The sequence below is a fragment of the Marmota monax genome, unplaced genomic scaffold, assembly GCF_021218885.2.
Source record: "Marmota monax isolate L192 unplaced genomic scaffold, Marmota_monax_Labrador192_F-V1.1 WCK01_AAM20220418_F8-fsc00353, whole genome shotgun sequence".
NCBI lineage: Eukaryota > Metazoa > Chordata > Mammalia > Rodentia > Sciuridae > Marmota > Marmota monax.
In genome coordinates this window covers 635,386-650,674 of record NW_026692700.1, presented here as the reverse complement: position 1 = coordinate 650,674, position 15,289 = coordinate 635,386, and the positions used below count along the sequence as shown (strand labels likewise).

General features: G+C 63.2%; 1 protein-coding gene across 9 annotated transcripts in view; it reads left to right on the top strand.

Annotated features, from left to right (window-relative positions):
• Positions 1-15,289, top strand: part of Rbfox3 (RNA binding fox-1 homolog 3) — a 370,105-nt gene that overhangs the window by 319,044 nt on the left and 35,772 nt on the right. The gene's annotated exons all lie outside the window — the stretch shown is intronic.

The window sequence follows — 15,289 nt, the reverse complement described above, 5'->3', positions numbered from 1 at the left end:
CAGAGGGCCTGATACTGGGCCACCGCACAGTGTGAAGCCCTCACTCCCGAGGGTGGCCCCTGCCACGGCCTCCCCTGCCTCATCAAAGCAAGAATAGGTGGACGGGACGTGTGCCAGCAGTTAGGTGCCCAGGCCCTCGGCGTGGCCATCTGACCCCATCCCCGTCTCCCGGCATGTGGCAGCCCGGTCACGGGGCTCACTCTGGGAGAGGCACGGGCCTCTGCCCTGCAGCAGCTGAGGCCCACCTCCAGGGTCAGATCCTGCACCCTTGATGCAGGCACTTGGCTTCCTCCGTCCACTCTGCCTCCCGCTGCCTGGCCATTGCCCACCCACTCGCTTGTTGAGCACCCACTTCGTGCCAGGCGTCCCGAAGCAGTGGAGGACAAGAGAGGCACACTGCCTGCCCTGGTGCACGCTGTCACCCAGGGCACAGAGACTGGTAAACTAAGGAAATACGAGTTGGTCTCAGTGCTGTGGAAACCGGACCTTGAGATGGCAGTGAAGGATGAGCCCGAGTCCAGGCAGGGTGACTGAGAAGGACATCTCTGATTTAAGCAGAAGGACTGGACGGACCTGGGCAGAAAGACGGAGGGGAACAGCGTTGCAGGCTCAAGGAATGGCATGCGTGAAGGCCCTGAGGCAAATGAGCTTGGTGTGTTAAGGACTTGAAAGCAGCTGGTGGCCAGGCCAGGCCAGGCGAGCTGGATGGTGTCAGAGAACAAGACAAGGGCATGACCAGCAGCAAGAGGCCTTGCAGACCAGGAGCAAGAGGGTGCTTGTTCTTCAACGATTGAGGCTTTAGGACGAGAAGGCCCAAGCCATCTCCCTGGCTGCTGTAGGAGCCAGGGCCAGGTCCGTCACCGGAGGCAGGAATTGACCCTGGGGCCCGGAGGCCAGCAGCCTGGGGTCAGGCTGGGCAGGGACATCGCAGGAGAGGGCTGGGCTGCCTCTGCAGGTGCAGAATGCCACCACGTCATCCCAGCAGGTGAAGTGCATAGGTCGTGGCAGGGTGGGGGGGTGGGAACAGGTGCCGAGTGGAGGCTGTGGGATGGTGGGAGCTTGTTTTCCCCTGTGTGTGACGTCTGTGACCAGGAAGGACACTGAGAAAGACCAGGGCGGGGACTGGGCAGTGTGGTGCTCCCAGTGCTGTGTGCCCTGGGGCATGGCCTTTGCCTTTCTCAGACATGTGACTCACGGGGGCTGTCGGCTTCAGCTACAGCTGTTCCTCTGAAGCCCCCAGTGGGCCCTGGGGCTTGGCTGGTCTCTTCCCGCCGCCGTCCCACCAGCTCCCAAACTGGGCTTGTCCTGGAGCCACGCCACCACCCAATGGAGAGAGCTTGGAATTTCCTTCAATTAGGCCTGAAGGTCCTTCAACATGTTCCAGAAGGCCAGCTGCCCCTGGCCAAACTCTGTGCACACGTCCATCAGAAATGGGCTCAGGAAAGTGGAGTGACCATGGCGTCCAGCCCTCTGCTTGCCCCTGTGCCCAACACCCACCTCGCCAGGGACCTGGGGTTGACACCTGGGGAGGGACCACAGGGCTGGGCAGGGCCAGACCCAGCCGGCCAGGGCGAGCAGGAGAGTGAGCTGTTCAGAGCCATCAGGGGCGAGGCGGGGACAGGAGGGAAGGTCTGGGTGATGGGCACCGTGCTTTGTACACTTCTGGGAGCAAGGCGGGTGGGTGTGTGGACAGTTGTGCTCCAACCCCAGACACCAGAGGCCACCCGCCCCCTCTGCAGGAGCTGCAGGGTAGAAAGCCACATGCCCGCTCCATTGGGAAGGGACCTGATGTCCAGAAGGGGTCTGCCTCATGCTGCGGGGACAGTGGGAGCCCCAGGTGGGCCCACTCTCCTCCCCCCTGTGTCCTCTGTCCTGCCCCCGCATGATGCAGATCCTGTCCTCTGCGGGGCCCCTGTTCTGTCCTGTGCGAGGCCAGCACGCTTCCCCCATTCCCTGCCCATGGGGTCCCTCTGCTGCGTCAGGCCCTGTCCCTCCCGTGTAGCCTGCAGACTGGTCAGTAGGGGACCCAGGGTCCTAATGGGGCATAAACTGGGTGGGTGGGGGTGCTCACAGAATGAGCACCTTGGTGCCCCCTTTGGGGTGGTCCCTGGCCACACTGGGAAGTGCAGCCCGCCATGCCTCCCCCACGAAGGGGCTCCCACCCCCACTGTTGGGCCGGCCACTCCTGCTGCTGCCTCAGCCCTGGCTGCTCTCACTGGCCAGCCGCTGGTCCAGCAGCAGTTGATTTATCTGGACGGCCGCGTCCACGTTTGCTGAGCCCAATCAGCCACTTCTTAGTGCCACTGGGACCGACTTTGACATGGCTTCCGTCCCTGCAGGGACGGAGCTCTCTGGGGCGCTCCCACCTCCTGCCCCTCTGCATGCTCCAGACTCTGGGCCCAGCGTGGCTCTCGTCCATCAGGTATCCACAGTGGCTGCCCTGAATCCAGTCCTCCCGTCGCTGTGGTCCCCTGCAGGGTGGTGCCGTTGGAGCCCCTCCCAAACGGGCGCCTCATCTCTTTCCAGGCCCAAGTCCTGTCTGCACGGGCCTCTGTCCAGAGCCTTCCACCCTGCTCCACCACTCTTGGAGGACACTCCTTGCCCTTCTCTCATATCCCCAGCCCCTCCCGGCATGTGGCTGAGTGGCAGCTGGGATCAGGTTACTTGGGGCCGGGGCAGTGTAAGAATCAAGTAGCATCCATACCAAGGGTCCAGGTGCCCAGCTGGGCAAGGGACCCGTATACACTGAATATGCCCACTGTGGCCTAGGTGACCCTGCCCTGGGGAGAGCCCTGCAGTCCTGGGGGCCACTCTGACTGCTCAGCACCGGGCAGCGTAAGGGCCACTGTTCTCCCCACTGCGCAGATGGGAGCACTGATCCTGGGCTGGAATCGCGCCTGCTCTGGAGGTGGCCAGGTGCCCCCCACCCAGTGACAGCCTTGATGGCCCTGGGCCTCCCACTCCCTGCCCAGTGCTTAGGCGAGCTGACCTGCCCACCGGGGGGACGGTTCAGGGATTGGAGCTATGAAGCCACCAGCAGGCTGCCCACGTGGGCTGGGGCTGGCCGTGGGGAGGGGTGCAGAGGACCTGAGCTGGGGCTGGCCATGCAGGGAGCCAGTGGAGACAGGGAGGCTGGAACCACCCGTCCTCCGCCCCTCGTCCTCCTCCTCCTCTGGGCCTCCCTCCCTCCTGGGCCTCTCTCCACTCTGCCCTGGGCTACAGCCTGCACCCATGGTGCCCAGTTGTGGGGAGGCTGCATGCCCTGCCCTGGGCACCAGCCAGAGCCTCCAGACCTCATGCCTCGGAGGCAGGTGTGGCCACCACTCCACACTGGCCAGCAGCCAGCCAGCAGGCCTCACCCGGGCAGTGGACTCTTATCCTGACCACACAGGCCACCTGGCTACCCCTCTCCCCAGGGACCTGTGCCCCTAAGACCCCTGCTTGACTCCCCCACTAAGCGCAGCCCACCCCATGCCCAGCTGACACAGCTCGACTCCTAACATGGCACTGTCTACCCCTCCTGTCCCCACTCCCCAGGGAGGAGGGGACCGCCACCCACCTTGTTCCTCTCACCCTCGGTGCACCCTGACAGATGGCTGCCATCCTCCCCGTTGTCCAGGAGCCACAGACCCAGGGTAGGGGCTGGGTCAGGGTCAGGGTCGGCAGGGTGGGAGAAGGCTGAGTAGCCTAGGGTGAGTTCAGGCCACGGGCTGCTCGGGTGGGTGAGCCCTCCTGGCCTGAGGGGGGAATTTTCCACAGACACCCCCAAGGCACGCTTCCCAGTGTCTCACAGCCTCGCTGCCCAGAGCGCCTCCAGGTAGCCAGCCCAAGTCTCTCCTGCTGCAGCCCCAGGCCCAGACCCAGCACCCAGACCCTCCTCCCGGGACAAGGAGAGCCTCCAAGACCAGGGAGGGTCGCAGCAGGGCATGGGCTGGGCCTGGGTCCCCTCCCTGCCCTTCCCTCCCTGCCCCTCCCTCCCCCTCCCCCAGCCAAGCATCCCGGCTCTGCAGCTGCGCGGTGCCAGGGAGGGGTCACGAGACGCTGCCTCCCACGCTCTACTAATCCCCAGATGGATGCCCGCGCCTTCCCCAGCGTGTGCTAATTTGGAAACACCATCCCGATGTAACCACAGCAGTAATAACACAGCCGCACATCTCCCTGCAGCCGCAGGGCTCTGTCCCCAGGGGCTGAGGAAGCCCCCCAGCCCTGAAGGGGGTCTTAAGCTCTTAAGGGTGCCCTGTCCTTGCCAGAGGATGGGTGTCTGGATCCCACCAGTCCACGCCCGGCTCAGCCTGGGTTCACTGTTGGAGTTTCTGCAATGACTGCTTCCCTGGCCCAAGAGGAGCCTCGGACTTCCCTGCCCACCCCGGGGCCTGCAGCTCAGGAGCTGTCCGCACACCCACAGGCTCCCAGGCCTTTCCCGTCATCTGGGGAACTTGGCCTGCACTGGACCCCAGCCAGGCCGGCAGAGGCCTTCAGAGGCTGCCGGGAGCATGGGAGGGGTGGGCTTCCTCTCTGAGACTCAGTCCCCAAGGACTGTACCCCCAGTAGTCTGCTGGACTCTCCCTTCCAGATGGTAAACCTCATTCTCAGAATCATGACCAGATCTCGTCCTTCACCCTTGGCAACCCTGCAGGACTCTGATACCAGCCTTGTTTTGGGCCCAGGAAGCAGAAACCCAGGGAGGTCCAGTAGCCTGTTGGGGTGGGGGCTTCCAGCAGGCTGGACTGGGCAGGATCTGGACCTGGGCTGTGGTGTTTGTGGCGTCTGCACTGCCTCCCCCGCCCCTCCCCTGGGCCACCACAGTGGGGAGGGGGCAGCATGAGCTTCCAGGGCCACCTCGACTTGCACCCACCCAAGATCAGGAGGGCTTGAGTGAGACTGCAGGAGGGAGCTGGGGGATCTGGAGGGACCTGGGTGGGGAACAGGACTCCACCGAGTCCCTCTGGAAGTTTGGAAGGTGCCAGATGGCGCGTCCAGGGAGGTCAGCCAGCACCATCCCAAGACCTAGAGTGCTCCCTGGACGCGTGTGCCCTCTGTGGGTGCCTGTCTCTAGGGCCCAGCCCGGGTTCCCACGTGGGGGAAGCAGGCCGGTCCACAGCCTGCAGGACTGAGGGAGGTGCAGGCAGGCCAGCCTCAGGAGTGCATTCGCTGGCCACGTCACCCCCCGGTGGCCCAGGTCCCCAGCTGTACGTGCCTCACCTGCCCTGCACCTGCGGGCCCTCTGCGTCCACCCTGCTCCCGGCCGTGCGGCTGAGGCTGCTTGGTATGGATGGTGCGGCATTTTGGGTAATGAAATATTCACAGGTCAGTGATTCCCTGAGAAATGATGGGATCAGTCAATTCCTTCTCAGGGAGTGATTTTCTCCCCTTCACAGCCTCTGTTTCATGTTGACAGCCATTAGCATGAGAGAGGCTGGATCAAAGGTGCTCGTCAGGGCCCCCACGAGCAGCCGCCTTCTCACAGGCGGCCCTGGCCAGGCCTGGGCACATGGGGCATGGACACCTGTGAGTGGCAGGCCCAGACCCAGGCGCGTGGACAGCCCCCAGTTGGCCCCGGTGCCCTGCCCTCCTGGGTTTGCCGGCCACCTGCTCAGGGCCTTGCTGAGGCCCCAGGAGCCTCTCCTGAAAGGTGCGTCCCACCCTCTTCGGGTGAGCTCTGCCAGGTCTCAGGGCAGTAGGGACTCCCCAGGCTCTCCTGGGCAGGGCACAGAGGAGGCTCTGAGGGTCAGCGGGTGGGCCGGGGCAGCCTCTCTGCCTCCACAGCCTCTCCCAGGCCTTGGGCTCAAACCCCAGCTGACGTTCCCGCCTATTTATCGTCTTTGCACCTCGGTCCTGGGCTTCACAGGCGGGCATGGGTTGTGTGTGCACCCGAGGCATCTGCAGAGGGACACTGAGGTGACGGAAGGCCACGTGCCACCCTTCCCTGCAGCCAGACTCCAGTACAGGTGCAGCCAGCCACTTCCCATGACCACAGCATCCCGCTGACTCGGGATGTACTATCCCCAGGGGGAATGTAGACAGGACAGGAAGAGGCCAGCTTAGGGTTGTGTCCAGATGGAGCAGAGTGGGCTGGGGACCAGGAGCGGCCAGTCCCAGAGGCATATACACGTGAGTTTTCTGTCTCGGTAAGATCAGAAGCCAGGGGTCTGGCTCCTGTGCCCACAAACCTGTGGAGGTTGACTGCTTTGCTACAGCTGGAGGGACCCCTGCCCAGTGGTTACCCACCCACCCCACCCCTGCCATCTACTGGCACGGCCTTTGTGGGGTCTCCCAGCACGTGGCCTACCTGGCCAGCAAGTGCAGGTGCAGACCTGCTGTGGACAGCTTTCTTGGACACCAGGGCTGCTCTGGAGGCTGGGGATGCAACTCACCTCCAGGTCGAGCTGAGACTCAGGGACAGCCGTGGCCCTTGGTCCTGCCCATGCGCTGTGCCAGACACACTCCACACAAACCAGCCCCTCAGCTACCCCCAGCTGTGACACACGGCCCCGTCGGCTGCCCTGCAAGCCCCTGGGAACTGACTGGCTGTGCGTCTTCTAGCCCGTGATGTCGAACCAGAGGGTTCACAGTCAGGAGGAGCGGAGGCCAAGCCCCCAGCCCAAGTCCTAAAGTGCCTGTTGAGGCCCTGGCCGCTCACCCTCCCCACTCACTCAGCAGGCCTGACGGGGCCTGGGGACCTGCTCTCACTGAGTGGCTTGCCCGTGGCCAGCAGGGAGCAGACGCAGCGTGAACCACCCAGCCTCCATACAGGTCAACGAGTCCACACGGTAGGGCCTGAGCGACAGCGGGCGCTCAGCTGGGCGATTGTGCCCCAGGGCACGGTGTGGGTTGTCACAGCTGGAAGTCAAGGGTGCCACTGCACCCTCTGTAGCACCCAAGCCAGTCCCACCACAGAGAATGGCCCCGCACCCCAGCCTGTACGCAGAGCCCCAGGGGAGGGCAGAGCTTCCCGGAAGGTGGGATGCCCCAGCCACAGGGCCCAGCAGGCTTCCAGGGACCAGGAGCATCCAAGAGAAGCTGGGGAGGGGCAGGCAGAGCCTCCTGAGCCCCCAAGAGGACCTGGCCCAGAGCCTGGACGCACCAGGGATGCAGGGCGGGGCAGGGTGCCTCCTCCAGCAGCCGCTGGGCCCTGCTTAGTTCAGAATCACCTGGGCCCTGGCTTTTCCCCCAGACCAAGGACGTCAGTCCCTCTGGGGAGGATCCAGGCACCAGGAGCTTTTGAATCTTCCCAGGAGACTTCAGTGTGGTCACACTTGAGAGCCATCGTCATGGAGGGGTCCCTGGGAGCCTGTTTGAATGCAGACACCCAGCCGGCCAGGCAGCTGGATCAGAATCTCCTCCAGGTGGGGGTGCACAGGCTCCTGCTGCAGCCCATGGGAGCCCACACCCAGGACAGGGTCTGCCCCACAGGTTGGGGCTCCAGGCCCCCGACAGCGTCCTCCACCCTGCTGTTTCCTGGGCTGTGGTGTTGACGGTGCCCACTGAGGGCGCCAGAGGCCGTTAGCGCAGGTCCTCAGCACCTGGCCTCAGCTGGGCGGGCACTGCTCCAGGAGATGCGGATGGCTCTGCTCTTCTGACCTGGGGCCCGGTGACAACTGGGACGTGGGTGGACCGCGCTCGCCTGCCCAGACTCACCGGTCCTGGAGCCAGCCTTAGGCTCCCAGGCTCTGCCTTCCAAAGACAGGTAGTAGGGACCTTGGGGGCTCCAGGGCCTGCAAAGGCAGCTCCACCCGCCCACCCGCCCTGCCTTCCTGTAATAGCTGCTGTTTTAAAGAAGGGGCAGGGACAGAGGGGCCATTCTCAGGCCGCCGAGGGCCTGTCCTAAGGGCAGGCCGTTCTCTACGCACTGACCTGACTGGGCTGGGCCGGTCAACAGGCAGGGGAGGGTGGGCTGCAGTCTACTGCCGGCTCGGTGTCCCTCCACCACGCGCGCCAGTGTCACCCCAGGGAGACCTCTGGGCCCCTTGCAGCCAGCACCTGGCCCACTCTTAGGTTGCTCCTCTGCAGGGGTGAGACTGGCAGACCTGGCTGCAGAGCCCCTGCTGAGTGGCCAGCGTCCCCTTGGGGCCATCCTTGAGCTGTGGGTGGTGGACAGTTAATAGGAATGGTGGGCCAAGAGGAGCCCCCTGGGTCAGGGTCCTCACAGTAAAGGTGGGGTCTTCGTAGGTTAGTGCTTCCTGTCCTGTTAGTGCTGTCCGCCTTCACTGAAAACAAGCCCAGCCCTCGGATGCACAGTGGCATCCCCAGGAGACTGTGTGGATGGGCACCCACCCTGGCGAGACCCCCTGAGTGGTGTTGAGCCAGTGTTTGCGCCAAGAGAGTCCCCTGTGGCCACAGCAGAGGGTCCTGCTGGGAAGGAGCCCTAGCTCCTGTGGCCAAGGCCCTGCCTGCATGGGGCCAGGGCTCTGCATGGTGGAGAGTGGCCTTGAACCTATGGAGAGCCCCCGCTGTAGGGGGCCAGCCCAGGAGCTGGCCGCAGTGGGCAGTGGAGAGAACAGACCAGACATGGAGGCCTGGGAGTGGGCAGAGTCACACGAGACCGACCTGTGATTTGTAGGATTGGCCTCTGGCCACAGCACAGCTGCCTCACCACCCGCCCACACCCTGAGTTACCCAGGAAGGGGCTTGGAGCTCCCAGGAGGCCTGTGCAGGGAGGAGGCCTGGTGAGCAGAGAGGTGGGGCTGCCCAGCAGACACCCAGGGCGCCTCACCCCCAGATGTGCTGTCAGGATGGCACAGGGACCCACAGGTGGGAGCCGGCCTCGCGGGGAGGTGCTCCCCTGAGGAGATGGAGAGTGAAGGGTTCCATGCCTGCCGTCAGCCCAGGCCCAGGACACGCTGGACTCACTTCCTGGGGACAGGGCTGCGGGCACCAGGAGACGAGGCCAGCTCCTCTTCCCTCTGCAGCCCTGGATCCAGGAGCCCCTCCCCAGGGACCCTTCCCCTTAGTCTTCTAGGAGGGGCCACATGCAGAGATGGCAGGGAGTGGGTAGCTCAGCCATGCCAACCCATCCAACGACCGGGCCAGTGCATGCTGGGAAGCCGGCTGTCCGCCAGCCCGTCCCTTGCCCACCTGCACACTGACGGGTGGTCTCCAGCCTTCTTGCCCCATAGCCCACCACTGGGTTCTGTGGCAGCCTCAGGAGGAAGTGATCAGCCACGTGGTCAGTGCTGCTGGGGTCAGCAGGGTAGGGAGGGTCCTGCAGGAGCAGGGGTAGCTCAGGATGGAAATTCCATTAGTGTTCAGCCATGGGCAGCGGGGGCTGTTCAGGGAGAACATCCAATTAAAAATTGATTTTTCAGTTTTATCTCAACCATAATGAGCCACATTCAGACCCCGTCTGCCTCCCTGGACAGTGCCACGCTGGCCCACTGGCCAGCCCTGTGCCACCCGGCCAGCTCCCCGCCCTGGGAGGGGAGGGATGATGTAGTGAGGGGCGGTGGCCCCTCCCTCACCGGGTTTGGGAGTAATTACAAATGAGCCACACAGGGAGTTTTGTTAAATGAAAGTGTCACCGTGGTAAATCGTATTTTTATTTACTGCGAGGGTGCGTTTTCGGTGTAGCTCTGGTTAAAAGCTGCAGTATTTAATTTCCCTTGATCCAGACGGTATTTCAAAACATCACCCAGTGAGATGGGCTCGCACGTCACCCTCCCTCGCCCACAGACTCCAAGGCTTCTGGAGGCGCCCGGCTGGGCCCCTCAGCTTGGCCCTGGCTCCCAGGGGCTCTGTGCCCCTCTCCCTCTCCCTGTGAGGTCTCTGAGCCACCTGGGGTGTCTGGGCCTCGGGATCATTACAAACATGCCCATTCCCAGCATTGCTCACAGTTTGAGGTGTTGTGGACCGGCCCTGGGCCCTCTGCTCACCTGTGTCCACTCCTCCAGTCCTCGCCAAGCCCAGGTGGACTGTTACGACCCTGCTTCACAGATGAGAAGACCACTCCGGGAGGTAAGGGTCTCACCAAGGGACCCCCGACTACTCAAGACTCAGACTCAGGCCAGCCTGACTCAGGCACAGAGGCTGTAGCTATTTGTGACAATCTGAACATCAGAATGTTCAACCCCATCCCAACCACCTGACCCTTACCTGCTGATTTTCTGTGTGGCCTCAGGCCCTCTACTCACCCTCTCTGATCATCTGTAGAAAGAGAGCTCTAACCCTGGCTTCTCTGTGATATAACTTCTCATGCTTTAACTTCAGGATCAGATGCACAGGAGAGACCCCCTCCCAGACCCCAGGTGGGTCCTCTGCCTTCTGCCCTTGCCGCTCCACAGCCCCTCCTGTCCTTCTGGTAAGCCTGGGGGCTCTGGCAGGCCTCCAACAGCGGCACCTGCGTGTTCAGGCCCACTGCGGCTTCCTGGTTTCACCTGACTGTGGTTGCAGGAGTAATAGACTCCTCCTTCCTGCTCACTAGAGGAGGTCTGGACTGAGGCCCCTCCCCGGGCCGCTCGGCCTGCAGTGGCCGCCTCTCTGGGGGCTCTCAGATGCACCCTCTGGCCTCAAGCCTGCACCTCCGCCTGAGTGGGTGGCGCCATGAGCTGCGGTGTGTCCTATTTGCCTGGCCCCTGCTGTACACACCCTCCAAGTACAGAGCTTTGTCCCCAGCGGGTCCTCGGGACATGGTCGCTGCATTCGGTGCTCAGGACCCACCTAGGGAGCCAGCACCCACCGAGGCCCCTTCTCTGGCTTCATCCCCTCCTGTGCCCCTGAGCTTCTGGGGGAGGCACCCCCAAGGCCAGCCTTTCTTCATCTGGCAGAGGCCCTCAGTTGCCTGGGAGGGGCGGGGTGCGCGTCTGTGCACTTGCGTGTGAGCAGTGGAGGGGGGGCTGCGGTGTGGGTTGTGCACGTCACCAGCTGAGAGCAGTGGCCAGTGGTTGTTCAAGGAATCAGCCCTAATCTAGCTCTTTCCCAGAGACCTCCGTGTCTCAGGGCCTTTGGCAAAACTCCACTTCCTGGCCAGAGCCGGGTGCGAGAAGCAGACTGGGCGCCGTTAGGCCCAGCTCTTGATGGCAGTACTTCTAGGGCCTTTTCTAGGGACACCAGGTGGCAACTCCCCGGGAAGTGTGTCCATGGGTAATCTTCTAGAACATTCCAGACGGGCGGAGCTCCGTGGCACACACTTTGGGAAGCGCCGGTCCAGGGGAAAGCTGGAATGGACTGCGCCTCCCTCGCCATGTCCTTGAGGGTGGGGCCGTGTCACAGTCCCTTCCCTTTCTTTGAGTCTGTTTCCCTGTCTGCAAAACTGAGGAGTGTCCTCCTCCCTGACCTATGGTGCACTCTGCAGCTCGGGCAGGCGACAGTGCTGCATGCAGTAGGCGCTCAGCACTTGTTGATTGTGTCGGATTCACACATGGCACCTGGAGACACAGGTGCCCGGCAGGCAGGTGGCCGCCTGGCCCGAGGCTACCTGGAGCTGCCCTGGCAGGGCTCAGCGTGGCATTACTTGGGCTCAGAGAAGGAAAATAGCCTGGGCCCAGAGTCAGGCTCCGATCTGCCCCGTGAGCTGCAGGCGAGCGCCTTGGCCTCCGTGTCCCTCCTGTACGGTGCAGCCGGAGCAGGTGCCTGTCAGGTATGCCGAGGAGTCTGTGACCACGCTGGGCCCAGGCTCTGTAAGTGACGTGTGGCCCTGAGGAGGCCCAGGTGGAGCAGCCTGGTGGGAGGTGGAGTGAGGCGCGAGGGCTGGGGGGCAGCAGGGCTGTGCTCAGAGGCTGGCCTCGCCACTTGCAGCTTGCCATGGACTGGGGATGGCGATGCCCCCTGGCCCGATGGGCGTGTGAGAAGGCAGGACGGCCTCTCGGAGGCCCCGCTGCTCTCCTGGTGCACATTGTGGGCACACCCACTTGCTGCCATCTTCCTGGCCGACTTCTGCAGTCAGGGCCCATGTTGGCCTTGTGGGCCCCACTGCCGTCCCTGATCCTAAAGAGTTGTCCTGTCCCGTCCACCCCCGCCGTCCAGCACAGTGTGTGCCCCTGCTTCAGAGTTGCCCTCCCTGGCCTCATGGTGGTAGCGGCCTTGATCGCCAAGCTCTGGCCAGCCCCGTGGGGAGGGACCCCAGATCCTCATCAGCCAGAGAAGATGAACGCTTTTAATTCAGGGAGCTCTTTGCCACCAACCAAGGAGTACGCCATCCCTCCAGACTGGAGCCCAGAGCTGCCCCTGAGGGGCAGCCCTGTGGACAACAGTGGGCCTGGCACTATGGTCACCTGGTGTGTTGAATGTCCACAGTGAGCTCTGCTTCCACTGGGCGTGGGGGCTGCCCTGCCTAATTGGGTCATTTGTGTCCTCCGGGCTTGGGGTGGTGCTGTGTCCGGGTGTGGGGTGCCTGTCTGTTGGTGTGTGAGCTGCATGTGGGCGTGCAACAGGTGTGAGCACACCAGGCAGGACTGAGCCTGTGCTCTGTGCCAATGCCAGGTGTGGGGGTGCATGTGACTGGACACAGGTGCAGTGTGGTGTGCGTGTCTGTGTGCACTTGCATGAGCAGCGTGTGTGTGTGTGTGGATGCAGAGTGGAGGTGCACATGTCACCGGCACATGGTAGGGCATGGTGTGCGTGTGCATGAGCTCCGGGGTGAGCGTGAGCACTGACGGCGTGCACTGTGTGTGTGGATGACATGGGCACGTGGGTAGGCACACCAGGAGTGAATGTGCGTCGTGTGAGTGTGAGTGTGTGTGGTGCGCATGCACACGGGCAGTGCAGGGCGTGTCTGCTTGCGTGGCCTGAGGGTGACGCATTGCACATGTGTGCTGGGTGCAAATGTGCCTGGGTGTTGCACACACATACATGCTGCAAGAGAGTGTGCAGGTGCCCACCCGTGTGCTCCATCAGGAGCAAGCCTCACACACTAGCGAGAGCAGGCGCTCGGCATGTCCCTGTCCGGGTGAGTGTGAGCGTGCGTGTGACCCAGGCAGTGCACGTGTGGGGTGCCTGGGACCCAGCCCCCTGGTGTGTGCAAGCACGCATGTGCGCATGGCTTCTGGAGAAGAAAATGTTTAAAAATGGAGTTGTCAGCCCCGGGTTGACAGGCGCAATCGGCAAAGTGCAGCGTCGGCAGGATCGCCGCGGCTCCTCAATTACCAGGGAGGAAATGGCCCCGCTTTGTGCTGAGGAGGCAGTGTGGCTGGAATGAAGCAAGTGGAGCAGACCCAAAACTTCATTAATTAAAGAAACTCATTAATGAGGGACATTTAATCAGCTGAAGATTGGATCCACACTCGCCTCTTCCCGAGCCAGGCGCCTAGCTGGAGAGAAGGGCGCCTCCCCCATGCCTCGCCCGCAGCCAGGCATGGCCTCGCTGGGGGAGGGAGGAGCTGCGTGGCGGGCCCTCAGGGTGGGCGGGAAACCAGTGTGCAGGTGTGTGGGTGACAGGTGCCTGGCCAGGAGGCATGTCTGCAAAGGGTGTGGGGGGCACCCAGGTTGGCGGTTCCTGGGACCACCCGTCCCCATCTGGGACAATCAGCAGTGTGTGCAGACACTCCTGAGTTGTCACAGTGTCAGGGCGGGGGCAGGGCTACTAGCATCTAGTGTGTGCATGAGGAATGCCCATGTGTGAGCCCGTGTGTGCGTCTGTGATAAATGCACCCTGGGCCCTTGTTCAGGACACAGCTCAGGGTGCCTGTGGTGAGCTGAGCAAAAGGGCCTCCAAGGGGCACGAGAACTGGAGGCCCACAGACCTGGGCTGGCCAGGATCACAGGGTCAGAGGCATGTGGTGAGTGTGCAGAGCCCCAGGCCACACAGGTGTCCCTGAGTCCCTGGGAAGACCTTGTTTCGCGGTGTGTGTGTGAGTTTTCTCTCACTATGACAAAATGCCTGAGGTCAACATCTCAGAAGGAAGGAGGGTTTATTTTGGCTCTGTTCCAGAGGTTTGGCGGTGGCCGCTTGGCTCTGTTGTGTTGGGCTGTGGTGAGGCAGCAGGGGCGTGTGATGGAGCAGAGCCCTTACCTCACTGTGGCAGGAAGCAGAGAGGGAGAGGGGCGGGTCCCAGCACCCCCTCTGAGGGCTGCCCCCAACAACCTAACTTCCTCCCTCAGGCCCCACTTCCTGGAGGCTCCACCGTCTCGGGCAGCACCACAGGCTGGGCCAAGCCCCTGGGGGACATCCAGGCCTAAACCATAGCAGAGTGTGGAGAACTGGCCACTCGGGTTTAAGGCTGTGAGCTGCAGCCCTCCCCAGCTGTCTCCTGGGAAATGTCCAACCTAGGAAGAGCTGGTTCCTGATTCACAGGGCTGCCACAAGTCTCTGGGATAGGCTGTTTGGGGACACAGTCATGGGGTGGCAGCCACCAGCACATCTGCGGGGGCCAGCTGACAGCGCCTTTCCCAGACAGGCGTGGGGTTTCCCTGTGCTTGTTTGTCCTTCTGTCTCCCACCACCCAGGGCACTGAGCCCTGGAACAGAACACAGCAAGAGGGGCCCAGGGCCCACGTGCCTGGACAGGTCAGCAGCATGGCAGGGGGGCCGCCATCTCTGCCCGACAGGTGGTCCTGCTTGGGCCCAGGGCATCTTCTTGACAGGGGCCCAGTCCCTGCCCACATCAGGCCCCAGTGTTCCAGCCATGGCCACTCCTTGCACCAGATGGACAGCCGGCAGGGCCAACCCCTGGGTCCACCTCCCAGGCCCGCCTCCAGCAACCTCCCAGCCTGGGCATGGGCTGGCCAGTGACCCTCCTCCCACTGCAGGAGACCCTCCTTCCTAGTAGGAGGGGCCCTGGGGGAGGGCAGCCCTGCCGGGGGAGGGCTGGGGAGGGAGGGTGGCAGTGTGTATGCTGCAGGGACCACCAGGTCCCAGCTGGGGAGAACCAGGTCCCAGTAGGGGCTCTGGGGAGGGTGGACCTGCAGGTGTCCCTGGAGGTGGGCGGCCCTGGCTCTAGACCCTCTGGGTGGCAGGAGGAAGGCCCAAGCCTCCACCTTGGGGCAAGAGGAAAGGGCTCCGCCCACAGCAGCAGGGGCTTGGTTTTGACATGGGGAACTGTGGCCCCACCAGCACGAGGCCACGGCTGTGTGCAATCTGCAGGCCGACAGCCCTGGGTGGGCCATGGTGCCGTCCCCTCTGGAGGCAGAGGACGGGCTGCCACGTGGTGGGTTCCAGCCCAGGTGCCTCCATCTCTAAGGCTTCTGCTTGGTCATGGGAGGGCAGTGGGAACTCTGGGACGTCAAGCCACTCAAGGTGGTGGGGACATGGGAAGACCAAGCCTTGGGGAAAGGGTGGCAAGTATGGCCAATGGCAGATCTGGACAGGAGAGGGATATAACATGGACCCTCCCCAACTCCCACCGCCGTGGGGACTGCTC